This window comes from Engystomops pustulosus, chromosome 6 (assembly GCF_040894005.1).
Source record: "Engystomops pustulosus chromosome 6, aEngPut4.maternal, whole genome shotgun sequence".
Classification (NCBI taxonomy): domain Eukaryota; kingdom Metazoa; phylum Chordata; class Amphibia; order Anura; family Leptodactylidae; genus Engystomops; species Engystomops pustulosus.
Window position 1 is genome coordinate 20618029 of NC_092416.1, and position 21377 is coordinate 20639405.

The 21377-nt window shown below is 47.4% G+C and overlaps 1 long non-coding RNA gene across 1 annotated transcript; it reads left to right on the plus strand.

Annotated features, from left to right (window-relative positions):
- The first annotated feature begins 4068 nt into the window (after positions 1 to 4068).
- LOC140065573 (uncharacterized) lies at positions 4069 to 5508 on the plus strand. The gene is made up of 2 exons (XR_011847957.1): positions 4069 to 4406; positions 5042 to 5508. It is a non-coding gene; the product is annotated as an uncharacterized lncRNA (long non-coding RNA).
- Positions 5509 to 21377: the final 15869 nt, after the last annotated feature.

The window sequence follows — 21377 nt, forward strand, 5'->3', positions numbered from 1 at the left end:
GAGTCCGGTAAAACCCCTAGTGAGGCCCGCTCATTCAAGTCTATGATTTATTTTAAATACTGAGTATTAAAAGTTATGTCTTAAATAATGAGTCACTTGTTGGATTTATGTTCCTTAATGTTCTGTATCAAACCTCTGAGGTCTTCACAAAACATCTGTCGTTACACTGAGAGCTGGTGACATACAGATGACGCTCTGAGCCTACAGTTTGATTAAAAGATAAATTAGATAGGTAAGAATTTTTAGATATTCCTCTCTATATATTTGTAATTTAAACCAGACTTGGACAGGTGGGAGGAGCCACACATCCAAAGTGAATGTTTATATAATACATAGACTTCTAGGACCCCATAGAGCAGTGGTGGCGAACCTATGGCACAGGTACCAGAGGTGGCACTCTGAGCTCTCTCAGTGGGCACTCAGACTGCTGCCCAAGAATTCACCAGACAGGACTTGAGGGTTCCTCCTGCAGGCCCAGGTAGCCCAGGACGTTAAGCATCTGGGTCTATACCTGAGACTGCAGGAAGAAAAGGTGTGGACATGGTAAGATTATCATTGGAGCCATTGAAGTTCCTGCTCTTGGCCCCACAATTCTTCCTCTTCATTGGGTTGTCAAGGGAAGCTCCAATGGCAATCTGAATTTTCCCACCTTCTGTCAACGATATTGGTGTCCTCAGGACCCTTGAAAGCTGTGGTATAGCACGGAGCAAGAAGATTTTCATAATTTAATGCTAGAATTGCTGTGTTGGCACTTTGCAATAAATAAGTGGGTCTGGTTTGCATTTTGGGCACTCTTTAACCTCTTAACGCTCTGCGCCGTAGCTCTACGGCGCAGAGGTATAAGGGATGTATGAAGAGGGCTCACGGGCTGAGTCCTCTTCATACAGAGGTGGGGGTTGTTGCATATTGCAGCAAACCCCCACCGCTAATAACTGCGGTCAGTGCTTGCACCGATCGCGGCTATTAACCCTTTCAACGCCGCCGGCAAAGTCGCGCGGGCGGCGCCATCTTTTTTGTGATCGCTGCGCCCCCGAACGTGGAACGTGGATCCAGGTTCCCACGTGACCTCCGAGACGGGAAATGGCGCCCAAATGTCCGAAATGCGACTTTTACACCTTTTTACATAACATAAAAAATGAAATAAAAAATGATAAAATGTCGCACAAACCACAAAATGGTAGCAATGAAAACGTTGCCTCATTTCGCAAAAAATGACGCCTCACACATCTCCGTGCACCAAAGTATGAAAAAGTTATTAGCGTCAGAAGATGGCAAAAATGTTTTTTTCTTTTTTGTACACATTCGTTTAATTTTTGAAAATGTATTAAAACACAATAAAACCTGTATAAATTTGGTATCACCGCGATCACACCGAACCAAAGAATAAAGTAGGCGTGTTATTTGGAGCGAAGAGTGAAAGTCGTAAAAACTGAGCCCACAAGAACGTGACTTTTTTTTCAATTTTTCCACATTTGGAATTTTTTTTCAGCTTCCCAGTACACGGCATGTTAAAATAAATAACATTACTGGAAAGTAAAATTTGTTACGCACAAAATAAGCCCTCACACAGGTCTGTACACTTAAAAATGAAAAAGTTATGGATTTTTGAAGTTGGAGAGCGAGAAATGAGCCGAAAAACCCTCCGTCCTTAAGGGGTTAAAAGGTTTGCCATCACTGCCATAGAGAGAGAGTGGGTCACCACCAGCGATAGGTTCTGATAGGTCTGATATGTTGTAATGAGACAATGCATTTCATGTTACTGAACAATAACCTCATTTACATAAAGTTGCAGCATCTTTCCTAATTGTACCTGTTCTTACATCACATAAGTATCTGTACTTCTCAAAGCTTCCTGTTCCTTTTACATATTACCAGTCCCAGGTCACATCCTGGTCACTCCCTAACCCTCAATGTATATAAACCCATCACTAATCCCTGCAAAACCAGAAGCCTGAACCCAGAGCATCATCCAGGTAAGTACCAGAGCTCCTACTATTACATGTATTATACTCGTTCATATAAAGTGAATATATGATAATGTTGGGTAAAATTGATACAATAGAAACAACCCCCAAAAATGGGGCCTCAGTTTGTCTTCCAAATTTGTGTCTGTTACTTCTTTTATAGCCTTGTCCATGGGAAGGTGTTGTCTTCTCATACATGGGGGGCCAAGATGAGGCCAATCTGTACAGTTGCCCCCTTAATCACAGATCTATCTCTCATGTATATAACCAAACATTTCTCCTACTGTTTGAGCCACATGAACATCATAGAGCATGAACCAGAGCAGAAAGAGAGTCTCCCGCTCTGGAGGACTCAGCACGTCCATGTACTTATTGCCTTGTAATACCACATTTCTCCAGTAGTGGCCGCTGCAGGAAAATATAACGATCTTGCTGATCTTTCTCCCTTATTGAACCACTGATTCAGCCACATCCATTAGTTACTCATGGGGGGGTCTTCTTTCTAAGAATTCAAAAGCATCCGAATGGGGTGCGTTGATGTTCTCCCCAAGTTTTGGGACATGAGACAGGCGCTGACTTACTCGGAAGCTTTTCCTTAAAAAAGGCTTTTTAAATTTTTTTTTAAGCCATAAATGGCGATAAAACAATAAAAGGTTCTTACAATTAAAAATTGGAATAACGCGTTTCGCGCTAGGACTTAGCGCTTCCTCAGATTCCTAGACATACAATTAGCTGCTTGACATTTATAGATGACAGGGATCTATCAAACAAACAAACAAACAAACAGGAAGTCCAACAGTGAGACTTCCGGCCCAGAACCGCATGGGGACAGGCGGGCCAGTGGCGACATCAAAACCGTTACTTACAACAAGTTAAAATAGGTTAAAAATAAAATCAAGTATTAGCAGGTGAAATACATGGCATTTATCACATAAATATGATTACTTATTCAGCATGATTAGATCAGAGTCCTAGGACTACAAAAATGATGCTGCCCTTGGAACTACAACTACGGAGGCCCTGACGGACCAAGTATGGATCCACTGGCATGGCTATAGCTGTACAAGGGGAGTCGGGAACTACAAACATGGGGTAGTTCTTGAAACTACAAGTAAGGTGGCCTGACGGGATCAAAATTAGGTTGGTTCCTGCATCAGTGTGGATGTACTCTGAGGGCATCTAGTGGTCATTTTGCAGATTTACTCTGGGGATAAGAATTTAAAGGGAACCTACCACCACAAATCTACCTATAAAGGTAGATTCGGTGGTAGGTGGATCAATGGGACGTGAGGATAGCCCTTTTAAGGGGTTATCTGAGGTTACACGAGGCGGCTACTCCACGCCCCGGTAGCCTCTTTTCCTCTCCTACTCATCCATCTTCGGCGCACAGCTCCGCGTAGCTGCGCGCCCTCGTCCAGCAATCCTGCCGTCTGCGCATGCGCAGTAGAGCAGGCCCGCGCCTGCGCGGTCACTGCTCCGAAACAGGCGCGGGCCTGCTCTTCTGCGCATGTGCAGACGGCAGGATCGCCGGACGAGGGCGCGCAGCTGAGTCAAAACTCAGACATGTCTATTGATTTCACCAATATTCTTAAATAGAGGTGGGAGTGTAAGTGGATTTAGGATACAGAAAAGATTCATCTCAGATAAAAGTTTGTGACTCAAATTAAATCCATTAAAAATTTACAGGAAAAAATCTGTTCTTTGTCGCTGAACATGGCCCGAGCCGTTGTGGTGCTGCTGTCATCCCTGAGTGAGTTTCTATATTTTTTTTTCCATAATATAGTGTATATACAAATTACTTTTATTGCAATAATGACATTGAATATCCTAGTAAAAAATGTAAATAAGTGTCATAATAGGTAACATAATAATATATACTTGTAGAAAAGTCTTAGTTTGGGATACAACGCGCAGTCTGTGTAGCTTTGAATACTTCAGCTCTCTCCCCCCTCTCAGAGCATGAAGTCTCAGCACAATGTAAAGCGCAAATTGTCAACTAAACCAAGTCTCTTTTATCCAAATCTTTATTGTTTTCAAGTTTAAGATACCCACATAAGGGCAGCCTATGATATTGCTATATACATAACTCTGCCATAGCTGACTTACAGTAACAGGAGATATGTGGTCCAGTGTATGACCCTAAATGGGAACTGATACAGTGAATGTCTGGTCCTATATGGGTAATGTAATCTCATCTCTACCCTCTGCCTGATCATTATAGGACAAATACATCCAGGATATAGAGGGAGGGATGTAATATAGAGGACACTTACCTACCCTCAGTTTATCCCAATACATTTTATCTTATGTCCTATGTCCTCAGGTTTAACCCTCTCATTGTACATGTTATGAGGATTTTTGCCTTTTTACAACAGGATTTTGCATTTGTCTTTTATCTTGCAGGTCTGTTCCTCCTGGTGGTAACAGCACAAGACCCAAAGAGTAAGGATTTATGTCCATAAAGATGTGTTCATTGTATTCAGATTTTACTCCATGTGATAGTATACATTGGGGGTCATTTACTAAGGGCCCGAATCGCTATTTTTGGTCAGGTTTCCCAAATATTACAGATTTGCGCCGTTTTTCCCTGAATTGCCCCAGGTTTTTGGGGCACGCAATCGGATTGTGGCGCATCAGCGCTGGCATGCATGCGATGGAAATCGGGGGGCGTGGCCGTCGGAAAACTCGACAGATTCAGAAAAAAAATGCTGAATTTTTTTTTTTAAACGTGTCGCTTGACACGTGCTTACCTGCACCCAGGATAGGATAGTGAACTCCAGCGAACTCCAGGGGACTTCAGCGCAGCAGCGACACCTGGTGGACATCGGGCGCACTACCTTAGTGAATTCCGGACGGACCCGAATCAGCGTCGGAGAACCAGCCACTGGATCGCGACTGGACCGGGTAAGTAAATGTGCCCCATTGTATCAAAACATAATGGGCCACATTTATCAAAAATAGCACAAAGTGCACTAGGTGCAGTTTGCCTGTGGAGTGTGCAGGGGGCGCCAGATTCATGAAATGTGTTGCACGTTTTTAATTAAATTCTAATTCTCCTCATTTCTTACTTCTTGTAGTAATCTGTGAAGAGGGTAAAGAATATACAAATTGTTACGCCCACTGTCCACCGACCTGTAAGAACTTTTCTCCTCCGTGCCCTAGAATTTGTGTAGAAGGATGTCTGTGTAAGAAAGGCACTGTAGTTGATGAAACCGGAAAATGTGTGGAAAATGAATCCTGCTGCACCGGGGGGAACACCACATATTATGAATGTGGCAATGACTGCGGAAAGGCCTGCAGGAAGCCCGAAGACCCGGTAGAAGATTGTGCACAAAGGTGTTTACCAGGCTGCTTCTGCCTCCCCGGATATGTGCCTGCGGCGCTTGGCTCCAAGAGATGCGTCCTACCCAAGGACTGCCCCAAGTACTAACTACTACAATACTCCTACAATACTCCATCACACTGTCCACGTATACAGGGACCTCCTCCAATGTTCTGGAGATGCATCTAACGCAAATAAAATTGTTCTTATCCTTTTTATTAATCTTTGTCTGAAGCCTCATATACAGATCTGTAATTAAAACAAAAGGAACCTGTAGCTACGGCTAAAAAGGAAACCTGTAACCCCATTTGCACGTATACAGGTAGTGACAGGTTCCTGTAGAGACCTCTTTACTAACTGACACCTTTCTATTAGCTAAAAATTGTTTCCCTCACATCCCTATAAATCAATTTTATCTTATATTATTTGAAATCTGAAGGGGCGTGTCTTGCTCAGTTGGCCCCTCCCATCTACTCCTCCCCATGCCTTCTTTCTATTCAGCAGTTCATGTCATGTGACCAGGGTGATGTGATTAAAGGTCCTGTAGCTTTTACATTGACATAAAATGTTCCTCATGTATGTATCTGATGACATGGAGGATGCTGTGATTTCATGTGATCAGATGCATACAGTGTACTATAATATGGGTACAGTTTGCGAATGTTAGGAGGCTAAAGAACCTTAGAGGACTTCACTGTAGTCAGATGGCATGAATGTAACACATGTTGTTCCTGTGGATAGAGAGGTGATATTATTTCGATTACTGGGAAACCATAAAAAAAACTCAATATTAGGTCCCACGATACCAGAAAAAACTAAAATTATATACAGGAGAGGACAAACTCTAAAGAATCTTTTAGCCCTGAGAAAAATTGCAATCACAAATTCTACAAATAGAAATCCCTTTCAAAAAATACTTCCATCAGGAAAAACGGAAAAAACAAATAGAGCGTTTAGATGCAAACCAAAGGGATGTGAATGTTGCAAAGAGATCACACATATAATATAATATACTATAATATAATATAATTAATAATATCATCTCCCAATCCACAGGAGCAACATTTCAGATTAAACAATATCTTACATGTAAATCAGACTTTGTCATCTACGTCATCGCTTGTCACTGTGCAGTACTGAGAAATATCCACTAGATGGAGACAGAGGTCCTCATAGAAGGATTGCTGCTGTACTCCACTGGAATTTTCAGAATAAAACATCTGTGAATTGATCACTTACCTTCCCAAAAAAGAAATAGATGCCCGATCCCCTAAATCTTGTAGGCGATAGAACACCGATAGAACAGAACACACTACACATTTTCAATTTGACTCCGCTCGCGATCCGAAGTTGGAGAAATCTTGACATTCACCTTTCGCCCTTTCAATACCTCAAAATATCCCCCAGAGGGAGACAAAGATCCCAATAAACAGTCTATGATGAGACCCGATAATATAACATCTGCAGGATCCTTTTATTTTTATAGATTTTATAATCATTCCGCCTTTGTAAGACCCTTTTACTTAATAGGAAGTTGTAAGGAATAAAGAATTTATTTATTTAATTAAAGAATACATTTATTTAATTCCTCCTTTCCACTTTTAGACCATAACCTCCTTTCTTTTACTTTCAATAATCCTTCACCTTCTCAGAATCCTTCCACCCATCATCCATACCAGAACCCACATGCGATAGATACTCATCAACTCACAGAAACCTTACAGTCTGCACTGTCCCCCATCTCCTCTCTCACCTGTCCTAACCTGGCTACTAACCACTATAATCACACTGTCAGAAGCGCCCTAGATGAGATGGCACCACTCACTATCCGAAATTTTCAAAACACACGCAGACAACCTTGGCACACCGAACAAACTTGTTTCCTTCGGCAGTGCTCCAGGATTGCCGAACTTCTGTGGAGAAAATCGTGCACATCTGCAGACTTTCTACACTTCAAACTTATGCTAAAAACTTATAACTCTGCCCTGCCCCTCACTAAAGGGCTCTTCCCCAAAAGGCTCTTTGATGCTCTTCACTCCTTACTAACACCAAAGGTGCAGCCACCGGTCACAGACCTTGGGGCTGAAGATCTGGCCACCTACTTTAATTGACTGCATTCAGCAGGAAATAATTGCTCAATCCTCCCACCCCTCCAATCCCCTTCCCTCCGGTGCCTTATCTTGTTCACTCCCTTCCTTTGAGCCGGTCACAGAGGAAGAAGTGTCCAGGCTCCTTTCCTCTGCTCGCCCCACTACCTGCATCAGTGACCCCATCCCCTCACATCTGGTACAGTCTCTCCCCCCAGCAGTCACTTCTCACCTCACTAAAATCTTCAACCTCTCTCTCTCTTCTGGTGTCGTCCCCTCTTCTTTCATGCATTTGGCTGTTGTTACCCCTTTACTAAAGAAACCTTCACTGGACCCATCCAGTGCTACTAACTACCGACCAGTCTCTAATCTCCCTTTCATCTCCAAACTCCTGGAACGCTTGGTCTATTCTCTATGACCCGCTATCTCTCTATAACTCCCTCCCTGACCCCCTACAATCTGGTTTCCGCTCTATGTTCTCCACTGAAACTGCTCTGTCTAAAGTCTCCAATGTAATAATCTCCTCACTCAAAATCCAAAGGTGACTATTCCCTCCTCATTCTCCTGGATCTATCGGCAGCGTTCGATACTGTGGACCACCAGCTCCTCCTCAGGGGCTTCACTCCATTGATCTGAAGGACCCTGCACTCTCTTGGTTTTCCTCCTATCTCTCTGACTGCACTTTTCTCCTTTTCTGGATCTTTCTCTTCTCCTCTCAGTGTCGGGGTTCCTCAGGGCTCAGTCCTAGGTCCTCTCCTCTCAGTGTCGGGGGTCCTCAGGGCTCAGTCCTAGGTCCTCTCCTCTCAGTGTCGGGTTCCTCAGGGCTCAGTCCTAGGTCCTCTCCTCTCAGTGTCGGGGCTCCTCAGGGCTCAGTCCTAGGTCCTCTCCTCTCAGTGTCGGGGTTCCTCAGGGCTCAGTCCTAGGTCCTCTCCTCTCAGTGTCGGGTTCCTCAGGGCTCAGTCCTAGGTCCTCTCCTCTCAGTGTCGGGGCTCCTCAGGGCTCAGTCCTAGGTCCTCTCCTCTCAGTGTCGGGGTTCCTCAGGGCTCAGTCCTAGGTCCTCTCCTCTCAGTGTCGGGGTTCCTCAGGGCTCAGTCCTAGGTCCTCTCCTCTCAGTGTCGGGGTTCCTCAGGGCTCAGTCCTAGGTCCTCTCCTCTCAGTGTCAGGGTTCCTCAGGGCTCAGTCCTAGGTCCTCTCCTCTCAGTGTCGAGGTTCCTCAGGGCTCAGTCCTAGGTCCTCTCCTCTCAGTGTCAGGGTTCCTCAGGGCTCAGACCTAGGTCCTCTCCTCTCAGTGTCGGGGTTCCTCAGGGCTCAGTCCTAGGTCCTCTCCTCTCAGTGTTGGGGTTCCTCAGGGCTCAGTCCTAGGTCCTCTCCTCTCAGTGTCAGGGTTCCTCTGGGCTCAGTCCTAGGTCCTCTCCTCTCAGTGTCGGGGTTCCTCAGGGCTCAGTCCTAGGTCCTCTCCTCTCAGTGTCAGGGTTCCTCAGGGCTCAGTCCTAGGTCCTCTCCTCTCAGTGTCGAGGTTCCTCAGGGCTCAGTCCTAGGTCCTCTCCTCTCAGTGCCGGAGTTCCTCAGGGCTCAGTCCTAGGTCCTCTCCTCTCAGTGTCAGGGTTCCTCGGGGCTCAGTCCTAGGTCCTCTCCTCTTCTCCCTCTATACTGCCCCCATTGGACAGACCATCAGCAGTTTTGGTCTCCAGAACACTAGTGACTGTCTCTCTGTAACCTGTAAATAAGATGCGGCTGATGACTGGTTCAAGCAGCAGAATTTTTATTTATTAAATTATTTTACATTGTTCCCTTATAAAAAGTGACTGGACCATTATACAACCTCTTATACCTCTAGTGTCACCCCCACATCCTCATAGACTGTAAGCTCTTGTGTCACCCCCTCATCCTCATAGACTGTAAGCTCTTGTGTCCCCCCTCATCCTCATAGACTGTAAGCTCTTGTGTCACCCCCTCATCCTCATAGACTGTAAGCTCTTGTGTCACCCCCTCAGCCTCATAGACTGTAGCTCTTGTGTCACCCTCATCCTCATAGACTGTAACCTCTTGTGTCCCCCCCTCATCCTCATAGACTGTAAGCTCTTGTGTCCCCCCTCATCCTCATAGACTGTAAGCTCTTGTGTCACCCCCTCATCCTCATAGACTGTAAGCTCTTGTGTCCCCCCTCATCCTCATAGACTGTAAGCTCTTGTGTCCTCCCCTCATCCTCATAGACTGTTAGCTCTTGTGTTACCCCCTCATCCTCATAGACTGTAAGCTCTTGTGTCACCCCCTCATAGACTGTAAGCTCTTGTGTCACCCCCTCATCCTCATAGACTGTAAGCTCTTGTGTCCCCCCTCATCCTCATAGACTGTAAGCTCTTGTATCACCCCCTCATCCTCATAGACTGTAAGCTCTTGTGTCCCCCTCATCCTCATAGACTGTAAGCTCTTGTGTCATCCCCCACATCCTCATAGAGTGTAAGCTCTTGTGTCACCCCCTCATCCTCATAGACTGTAAGCTCTTGTGTCCCCCCTCATCCTCATAGACTGTAAGCTCTTGTGTCACCCCCCTCATCCTCATAGAGTGTAAGCTCTTGTGTCACCCCCTCATCCTCATAGACTGTAAGCTCTTGTTTTACCCCCACATCCTCATAGACTGTAAGCTCTTGTGTCACCCCCTCATCCTCATAGACTGTAAGCTCTTGTGTCACCCCCTCATCCTCATAGACTGTAAGCTCTTGTGTCCCCCCTCATCCTCATAGACTGTAAGCTCTTGTGTCACCCCCTCATCCTCATAGACTGTAAGCTCTTGTGTCCCCCCTCATCCTCATAGACTGTAAGCTCTTGTGTCACCCCCTCATCCTCATAGACTGTAAGCTCTTGTGTCACCCCCTCAGCCTCATAGACTGTAGCTCTTGTGTCACCCTCATCCTCATAGACTGTAACCTCTTGTGTCCCCCCCTCATCCTCATAGACTGTAAGCTCTTGTGTCCCCCCTCATCCTCATAGACTGTAAGCTCTTGTGTCACCCCCTCATCCTCATAGACTGTAAGCTCTTGTGTCCCCCCTCATCCTCATAGACTGTAAGCTCTTGTGTCCTCCCCTCATCCTCATAGACTGTTAGCTCTTGTGTTACCCCCTCATCCTCATAGACTGTAAGCTCTTGTGTCACCCCCTCATAGACTGTAAGCTCTTGTGTCACCCCCTCATCCTCATAGACTGTAAGCTCTTGTGTCCCCCCTCATCCTCATAGACTGTAAGCTCTTGTATCACCCCCTCATCCTCATAGACTGTAAGCTCTTGTGTCCCCCTCATCCTCATAGACTGTAAGCTCTTGTGTCATCCCCCACATCCTCATAGAGTGTAAGCTCTTGTGTCACCCCCTCATCCTCATAGACTGTAAGCTCTTGTGTCCCCCCTCATCCTCATAGACTGTAAGCTCTTGTGTCACCCCCCTCATCCTCATAGAGTGTAAGCTCTTGTGTCACCCCCTCATCCTCATAGACTGTAAGCTCTTGTTTTACCCCCACATCCTCATAGACTGTAAGCTCTTGTGTCCCCCCTCATCCTCATAGACTGTAAGCTCTTGTGTTACCCCCCTCATCCTCATAGACTGTTAGCTCTTGTGTCACCCCCCTCATCCTCATAGACTGTTAGCTCTTGTGTTACCCCCCTCATCCTCATAGACTGTTAGCTCTTGTGTCACCCCCTCATAGACTGTAAGCTCTTGTGTCACCCCCTCATAGACTGTAAGCTCTTGTGTCACCCCCTCATCCTCATAGACTGTTAGCTCTTGTGTTACCCCCTCATCCTCATAGACTGTAAGCTCTTGTGTCACCCCCTTATAGACTGTAAGCTCTTGTGTCCCCCCTCATCCTCATAGACTGTAAGCTCTTGTGTCACCCCCTCATCCTCATAGACTGTAAGCTCTTGTGTCACCCCCTCATCCTCATAGACTGTTAGCTCTTGTGTTACCCCCTCATCCTCATAGACTGTAAGCTCTTGTGTCACCCCCTCATAGACTGTAAGCTCTTGTGTCACCCCCTCATCCTCATAGACTGTAAGCTCTTGTGTCACCCCCTCATAGACTGTAAGCTCTTGTGTCACCCCCTCATCCTCATAGACTGTAAGCTCTTGTGTCACCCCCTCATCCTCATAGACTGTAAGCTCTTGTGTCACGCCCTCATCCTCATAGACTGTAAGCTCTTGTGTCCCCCCCTTATCCTCATAGACTGTAAGCTCTTGTGTCACCCCCTCATCCTCGTAGACTGTAAGCTCTTGTGTCACCCTCTCATCCTCATAGTCTGTAAGCTCTTGTGTTACCCCTCATCCTCATAGACTGTAAGCTCTTGTGTCACCCCCTCTTCCTCATAGACTGTAAGCTCTTGTGTCACCCACTCATCCTCATAGACTGTAAGCTCCTGTGTCACCCCCTCATCCTTATAGACTGTAAGCTCTTGTGTCACCCCCTCATCCTCATAGACTGTAAGCTCTTGTGTCACCCCCTCACCCTCATAGACTGTAAGTTCTTGTGTCACCCCCTCACCCTCATAGACTGTAAGTTCTTGTGTCACCCCCTCATCCTCATAGACTGTAATCTCTTGTGATCAGGGCCCTCACTCCTGGTTGTTCTGTGTAATGTAATATATCTGTATATGTCCCCTATGATTTGTAAAGCTACAGAATTTGATGGCGCTATAGAAATAAAGATTATTATTATAATTATTATCCTGAAACAGGAGACACCGACATAGATACAATGGGGGTCATTTACTAAGGGCGCGAATCACATTTTTTCATTGGGTTTTCACGGAAATTACCGATGTGCGCCGAATTGCCCCGGGTTTTTGGCGCACGTGATCGAATTGTGGCGCCATGCACGCGACGGAAATTGTAGGGAGTGGCCGTCAGAAAACCCAATGGATTCGGAAAATACCGCCGTATTTTACAAAAAATGTGTCGCTTGACACCTAATTACCTACACCCAGGATAGCTTGGTGAACTCCAGTGAACTCCGACGGACTTCAGCGCAGCAGCGACACCTGGTGGACATCGGGCGCACTACCTTAGTGAATCGCTGGAAGACCCGAATCAGCGTCGGAGAACCCGCTTCTGGATCGCGAATGGACCGGGTAAGTAAATCTGCCCCATAATGTATGAAACCAACAGCAGTAATGACATCATCAAACTGAGATGACACCAATTATTTTTTTCTATCGATGGATGGACGCCAGAAGGACTAGTGCACTTTTATCTTTTATATCAGCTTGATACAGAGGCAAAGGAAAAGATTGTGAAACTTGTAGCCATGTCTCTGTTGCCCCTGCAACCCATATCCCGGGTTGCAATCGCCCCCGTGTACCTCCATGTGCCCCAGCGAGGAACTCACCTTTCCCGGCTCCAGCAGCGTCACCGCGATGCCCGAGCTCCGATGCGGTGGCCTTCCAGTCTCCTTAGGCCTGCGCAAACCAGCTCTGTAAAATTTAAAGGGGCAGTGCGCCGACAATTGCCACTGGCCAGCTACCTGCCCTGATAAATCTTTATGCATCATAGCCTTAGAGAAAGCTTGTGTGATGCCCTGATTTCCGGTTGTGACTTTGATTCCGGTCCTGACCTCGCTCCTGTGCTGCCTGTCCTGAACCTCTGCTACGTCCCTGACTCTGATCCCGTGCTGCCTGTACTGACCTCCTGCCTTGTCCCCGACTCTGATCCTGTGCTGCTTGTCCTGACCTCTTGCCTGTCCTCGACCACGAGTATGCCTTATGATTCTGTACGTCGCCTTGGCTGCCACCGCGGACAAATTCTCAACGGTGGAGCGACCTGGTGGTACCACGCCTTTGCAGGTCCAACCTGCTTTGCGGCGGGCTCTGGTGGGGGTTCACTACCCCTGATCCTGACAAGCTATAAGATTACATTCTTTTTATTGTTTTTATACTTTTGTTTTATATCATTTTACTATACAAAATATAAAATAGAGTTAGACCATACATCCAAGTGGGGTTTTATAAAGTGCAAACCGACTTAAGGGGCCGAGGAGCGCTGTGGATTCTCCATTTCTTCTTCATAAAGCAACTTGTAACCGATCCATAGAGGGATCCCAGGAGAGTAGCGGACCCAGGCCAGCGAAACCCCCACTGATATGTCTTCAGAATAGTTATGTTTTTAGCATAACTACCCCTGGTGAGCAGACACGCTTATGACAATACTCAAAAAAACTGCACAGTGTAACCCTATGGGGGGATTTATAAACGCACTTGCGCCACAATTCTGTTGGTTTGCGCCAAAAATACAGTCTAAAATGCCTCGCACCACATTTATCAAGGCTTTTAGACCTTTTTTTGGCACTTTTTTGACTTGTCTGGCTAATGGGGCATGGGCGTCGGGAAATGGGCGTGGCCTCACGAGAAAGGGGTATGACTTATAGAAAATTGACCGTGCGCCCAAAATTCTGGCGCACAGTTAAGACCAACTAAAAGTAGGTCTAAAGTAGGAAACAACTGTCTTATCCTGCACCAGAATCCATCACAGTGATAAGTCTGGCGCAGCAAAAGGCTAGTGTTTACCAGCTAGAAACTGGCGGAGCCTGAGACACATTGTTACATCCCCCCTGTGAACGCTTTAGCATTCCCCTTTTTTCTGTAGCCAAACCATGAATGTAACACAAAGCAGAGCTGTCATCTCAAAATAATGGGGTGTGGTTCACTGGCAGCGGCAGGAGACAGAAGCGTCAAAGCCAGAAGACACGAGTCAGAAAAACTAATTTGCATATCAGAAAAACGACTGCAATTATTTGTCAGTGCCCTACTGTCAGCTAATTGTAGGTGATATGGGAAGGACTTGTAACCCTTTATCAGCAGGCATTGTTAGTCAGGGCGGTAAAATTCTTCTATTCTTTCTTCTTTCTTTATGCCGGCTATAGGTCCCCGACAGCTCCATGTGCACGGCCCGGCCGGTGCACCACTGTGACAAGTGGCACGTTGCTTACTGTCATGATTCTGCATTCTATCTCCCTCTAGTGGCAAGTATGCAGATTGCTTACTGTCATGATTCTGCATTTTGACTCCCTCTTGTGGCAAATATGAGGATTGCTTGCTAAACTCCCTCTGGTGGCTGGTGCTTAGCATTGCAGCATCTCCTGGAACTTCCTCCTGTGGTCACATGATCTGCTCTGTGGGAAGGGCTATAAGTGTAGATTTGTACTGTGTATGTATAGCCATGGAGAGCAGAAGAAGAGTGAAGAAAGCAGGCCATACCTTTTTGAGGCTGACTGAGTATATTTGATGGTGGAGCTTTTGAGAATACTAGTTCTCTTCGTCAGACATGATGTTATGCATGAAACAGAAAATTCACAGCATTTTATACACACTAAACAGTGATCATCAAAGGGTATTAATAAAAAACTTTAAAACAACACAATTGATTTTTCGGCCGCAATCACTATAATAACTAACCCTGCGTAATGATTCCTCATTTAGAATCAGACATCAGAACGTGATGTCCGGTAATGTGGTTTGGCGCCTCACTCCTGCCTTGTATTAGTTGCTGACACTTAGGCTATTGAATTGAAACAGCTAAAGTATACATTTTTATGAGTCTATGTCATACTGGGGCAGATTTACTTACCCGGTCCATTCCCGATCCAGCGGCGCGTTCTCTACGGTGGATTCGGGTCCGGCCGGGATTCACTAAGGTAGTTCCTCCGACGTCCACCAGGTGTCGCTGCTGCGTTGAAGTTCCCCGGAATGCACTGATCTTCACCAAGCCGGACCAAGTGAAGGAAAGCGCGAGTCCCGCAATACTTTTTTTTTTTTTTTAAATGCGGCGGTTTTTCCGGTTTTCATTCGGCCACGGCCCCCGATTTCCGTCGCGTGCATGCCAGCGCCGATGCGCCGCAAGTCCCGGGGCAATTCATGGAAAATCGACGCAAATCGGAAATATTCTGGTTACACGTCAGGAAAACGCGAATCGGGCCCTTAGTAAATGACCCCCATTGTGTAATCATGTACAATAATGAGTAATAAATGGACAATATATATCATCCTTGATATTCTAAGATTTTGCAAAGTCAAAGACAAAGTTCCTCGTTGGTCTAGGACGGTGAACGGGGACCAGGTGTTACAGCCGTACGTTAATAGCTTTGGAAGATGGTTTGCGTAACTACGCTGATTATTTGGATGATTTAAACCAATATCTAGGAACTGTCACAGATTTCTTGTTAAAAAATAATTATTTATACTCTGATGACAGATTTTATTTGCTGCCAGGGCCGGCTCCAGGTTTTAGTTGGCCCCTGGGCAATAGAGCCTCAGTGGGCCCCGTCATGGACCGCCCTCCAGTAGACTCACTGCTCCCCCTCTAGACACACTGCCCCCCTCCCCCTCCAGCTATACCGACCTCCCCTCCGGGTAAGAAAAAACTCACCTTTCCTCATTTCCCCGAAGCAGCACAGGAACAGCCGCCATCTTTCTTCGGCATGCGGCCACTATACGGGCCGACTCTGAAGCTGTCACACAAGTGATTCGATGACATCATCATGTGCGCCAGCTTCAGAGCTGTCGCATACCGTGCAGAGCGCAGCTTCGGGGGAATGAGGACAGGTGAGTTTCGGATTAGTTGGGAGCGCAGCATAGAGGCAGAAAACAACACCAGCCGGAAGGGGATCATTTGTACCAGTGCTTAAAGCGACAATTGGTACAATTGATCCGGGAGCCCCGAGTGGGCCCCTCCAGCACCCCGGGGCCCCGGCACTCGCCCGAGTAAGCCGGGTGCTGGCGCCGGGCCTGCGTGCTGCTCACTGTCATTGGTAAATCTACATCAACAGTGATAAACCATAGATGAACTACATGTTCTGGGGAGGAGACAGAGTATGTCTCCGTGATGTTCTCTGTGATACTATAAATGGGAAGAAGACAACCACAAGGACTAAATAAGCGCACTCATAGTGGTATATATAGTGGTATTAATGTTATTTTAGGTGCAATACTTCTTGAGCACCTCCCACATAGGGGGGAAAGTCCGATCACTTCACATTGTGAATAGGTATTTGGTTAGCGGCTGTATAGCTGCAAACCTGACCATGAATAAGGACTGAGGAGTATTCCTTTTTGTCCGAAACGCGTAGGTCCGATACAAAGATAGTTTTAGAAGATATTTCGTATGTGATGCAGGCCTGTAGGACTATAGACAATTTTTAAATGAAAATATTAAAGAGATGAATTTTTTAACCAAAGAACGAGGGCTGGATAAGATTTCATTTTTTGCTTAGATAAAATAGTTATTTTCTAGAATGAAAGTCAAAGTCCTAACCAGAAATTCCCTCTGTAGAGGAGGAGCAAATGGGTCATTTTGAAAGCTTTAATTTAAACATATGAGATTATTATCCTGATGTATATTAGTATCAAGTACAGAAAGATCTAATGACAAAGAGATAATCTTCTTCCCATGTCATCTCCTGGTGTGTAGTGTCTATTAGATGGATGTCAAGGGATTACACAAGTTCTTGTAGAAATAAAACTGCCCCCAAGGCAGGGGCGTTGCTAGGGTGGTAAAAGATTCGGGGCACGGGCCCCAATACATATGTAGCGCTCTTACAGTAATGCCCCCTCCTGTACATAACCCCCTCACATGTGCTTGTGCCAATAACAAGGTTACTTCTGGTATATACAGCTACAGACACACAGGAGAAATCCCTACTGGTTACATCCAGTGACTGCAGGTGACGCGTCCTCCATCTTCTCCATTAGGCATCACCACATCTTATGTTCCTCATTGTCCCTACATCTTTGTTCCCTGGCAGTGTTATCCTGCTGCCGCCCCTAACAATCTCCCCACATACTTCAAAGGCTGCGCTCACACAATTGTCTTGCATTTAAACAAAACCAGGAGCGTGTTACCCATCACTTGTGTATTACTGGAAAAGCAAATGAGATCAAACCGAGGCCTGTCCTAGTGCCATGTGTGAACACGCTCCAAGAAATGTCCCCCACACAGCCCCCCGCACAGTAGGTAACGTGCCCCACACAGCCCCCCAGTGAGTAATTTGCCCACACAGCCCCCCCAGAAAGTAATATGCCCCATACAGCCCCCCAGTAAGTAATGTGCCTCACACAGCCCCCCAGTGAGTAATGTGCCCACACAGCCCCCCCCCCCCAGTAAGTAATGTGCCCCACACAGCCCCCCAGGAAGAAATGTGCCTCACACAGCCCCCCCCCAGGAAGTAATGTGCCCCAGACAGCCCCCCAGTAAGTAATGTGCCCCAGACAGCCCCCAGTAAGTAATGTGCCCACACACTGTCCCCCAGTAAGTAATGTGCCCACACAGCCCCCCAGTATATAATGTGCCCCACACTGTCCCCCAGTAAGTAATGTGCCCACACAGCCCCCCAGTATATAATGTGCCCCACACAGCCCCCCAGTAAGTAATGTGCCCCAGACAGCCCCCAAGTAAGTAATGTGCCCCAGACAGCCCCCCAGTAAGTAATGTGCCCACACACTGTCCCCCAGTAAGTAATGTGCCCACACAGCCCCCCAGTATATAATGTGCCCCACACTGTCCCCCAGTAAGTAATGTGCCCACACAGCCCCCCAGTATATAATGTGCCCCACACAGCCCCCCAATAAGTAATGTGCCCACACAGCCCCCCAGTAAGTAATGTGCCCACACAGCCCCCCAGTATATAATGTGCCCCACACAGCCCCCCAGTAAGTAATGTGCCCACACACAGCCCCCCAGTATATAATGTGCCCACACACAGCCCCCCAGCAAGTAATGTGCCCCACACAGCCCCCCAGTAAGTAAGGTTCTCCACACAGCCCCCCAGTAAGTAATGTGCTCCACACAGCCCCCCAGTAAGTAATGTGCCCACATAGCCCCCCAGTAAGCAATGTGCCCCACACAGCCCCCCAGTAAGTAATGTGCCCCACACAGCCCCCTAGTAAGTAATGTGCCCACACAGCCCCCCCAGGAAGTAATGTGCCTCACACAGCCCCCCAGTAAGTAATGTGCCCCAGAAAGCCCCCCAGTAAGTAATGTGCCCACACACTGCCCCCCAGTAAGTAATGCGCCCACACAGCCACCCAGTATATAATGTGCCCCACACAGCCCCCCAGTAAGTAATGTGCCCGCACAGCCCCCCAGTAAGAAATGTCCCCCAAACAGCCCCCCAGTAAGTAATGTGCCCCACACAGCCCCCCAGTAAGTAATGTGCCCACACAGCCCCCCAGTATATAATGTGCCCCACACAGCCCCCCAGTAAGTAATGGGCCCACACAGCCCCCCAGTAAGAAATGTCCCCCCCACAGCCCCCCCAGTAAGTAATTTGCCCCACACAGCCCCCAAGTAAGTGATGTGCCACACAGCCCCCAAGTAAGTGATGTGCCCACACAGCCCCCAGTAAGTAATGTCCCCACACAGCCCCCCGGTAAGTAATGTCCCCACACAGCCCCCCAGCAAGTAATGTCCCCACACAGCCCCACAGTAATGTGCCCACACAGCCCCCCAGTAAGTAATGTCCTCACATAGCCCCCCAGTAAGTAATGTGCCCACACAGCCCCCCAGTAAGTATTGTGCCTCACACAGCCCCCCAGTAAGTAATGTGCCCCACACAGTCCCCCAGTAAGTGATGTGCCCACACACAGCCCCCCAGTAAGTAATGTCCCCACACAGCCCCCCAGTAAGTAATGTGCCCACACAGCCCCCCAGTAAGTAATGTGCCCACACAGCCCCCCAGTAAGTAATGTCCTCACACTGCCCCCCAGTAAGTAATGTCCTCACACTGCCCCCCAGTAAGTAATATGCCCACACAGCCACCCAGCATATAATGTGCCCCAATGTCCCCCGCAGCCACCTGCAATGTCCCCCACAGCCCCCTCTAAAAAGTTCCCCCCCAGTCATAAGTAATGTCCTCCTAAGTCCCCCATGTCCTCATAGCCCTCCTTTAATGTCCCCAGCCACAAGTTATGTCCTCCACAGCTTCCTCCCTATGTCCTCATAGCCCCCTGTAATGCCCCCAGCTTCAAGTAATGTACCCCACAGTCCCCCCCCCAAAAAAAACCCTGTAATGACATCTGCAGCTCCCATGTCCCCCACAGCCCTCCCTTCCCAGGTCCTCTTAGCCTCCTGTAATGGTCGCCACAGTCTCCTCAATGTGCCCTCTCCCCCTCCACTGTATCATTAAAAAAGACAAACATACTCACCCAAGTCTTCTCTCTCTCTACCATCTGTCTTCTCGCAGCACTGAGGCGCGGTGACGTCATCACCCGGCGTCTCCTGCTCCCGGCAGCTGTACTGAGCTGCTTGAAGCAGGAGACGCTGTGAGATCGCGTCTCCTGCTCCCTGTAGTGGAGAACAGAGCCGGCGGCTCTGTTCTCCACTACAGTGCTGAGGAAATGCGCCTGGACACCGGGACATTCGGGGCACGGGCCCCGGATCTTTTGACCTAGTGACGCCCCTGCCCCAAGGGAGGGAGGAGGAACAATGGCTATAACTGTCTGGCACACATGGGGGTTGATTATGAGTGGATTCAGCGCTGGAGTGTGTGGAACACCCCTGCCAATCTATAGGCTTCGTAGTTGTTGCGAATAGCGCCCTCTGCCTGTAAGCTGCAAGTCACTGCCTGGGAAGGCAAGAGTTAACATGTAAAATTTTATTAACCACTGATATCCTTTGTACTATTGTAAAGCAAGCTGGAAGCTGATTGGAAAGTGCCTCCTCCTGACCAGGAGAGTATAAAAACCTATGGTGGGCGGGAGCACATAGTCCGTCCGGTCTTGGAGCACATGTCAGTTCCAGTAAGAGTTCCAGAGTGAGAAGCAGGTCCAGTGTGCCATCTAGACACACTACCAGGAAGCAGAGGTGTCTCAGGTCACTGTCTGACACCCTGGGAAAGTCAGGAGACTAAGCCCCAGAGTTGAGATCCATCACCAGGACTCAGCTCCATCTTTGCCAGCACAGCCTGAAGTTTCTACCAGGCTATGAGCAACCTTTCCTACAGACCAGCTATCCCTTACCAGCTTTACAGCTTGCTGAACCTGCTGCTGTTGATGTTAGGCCGTTGCCTGCTGTTGAAGTGAATAAAGAACTGTGAGTTGATTTGCACCAATGTGCCTCAGTGTGGTCCCTGGATCAGGCTGGAGACCTGCCAGGCTGTAGGGTCAGCCCACCGAAGAAAGGCTAGTCCCCGGTGGGGGATGTTGCATGTGCAGTCTCACTCACCTCCAGCAGTGAAGTCACGGGACCTGGGGAGTGTAATATACATGACATCTATCAGCAGCATCAAGATACAGAGACATGACCTGAATGGTCACCTACCATGTGCCAACACTGGGGTCTTCTTCTCTGACAGGGGAACTTACAACACCAACACTTAATGTCCCAAATCACCCATGGATGCAGACAGGTTGTGTAGTAGAACATAAGGACAGTAGTTTGGTGGAGGTACGAGACCTCCTGGAATAGTCTCACCTCCGACTAATCCTTTATGGCTTCCAGATCTGGAGACGCGAAGAAGAACACGAGTCCCTCCTCTATATGATTTATTACATAAGATTCAGACAATCATTTATCAGGGAATAATAACAGATCCCAGTAATATTTAGAGAGATAAGCGATTACATGAGATTTCATCAAATTAAAGAAATCTGCACAACAATTTCAACAATAGCAAAATATATCTATGACATATTCAATAGCGATGTACACAAATTATAATCAATTCACCAGTTCCGGTCCCTGTTGCTCACAGTCTATTCTGTGGCCCAGTACACACCGGGGGGTATTTATTGATGGTATATTTTGGAACACACCTGCTCCATGCGGATGTGCTCCGCCCCAGAACCCTGGTGATACCTACAAAGTCCATTCTCTGTCTATGTCCTAATAGACATACAGTAAGACTGGGCTCATATGTCATTTTTTGCCACACGTGGAATATGTGGATCGGTGACTTCTCCATCCCACTGAATGTGGGGAGGGGAATGACCAATGGCTGCGGCCCATGTTAAGGGCGTTTCCAGTGACATCACC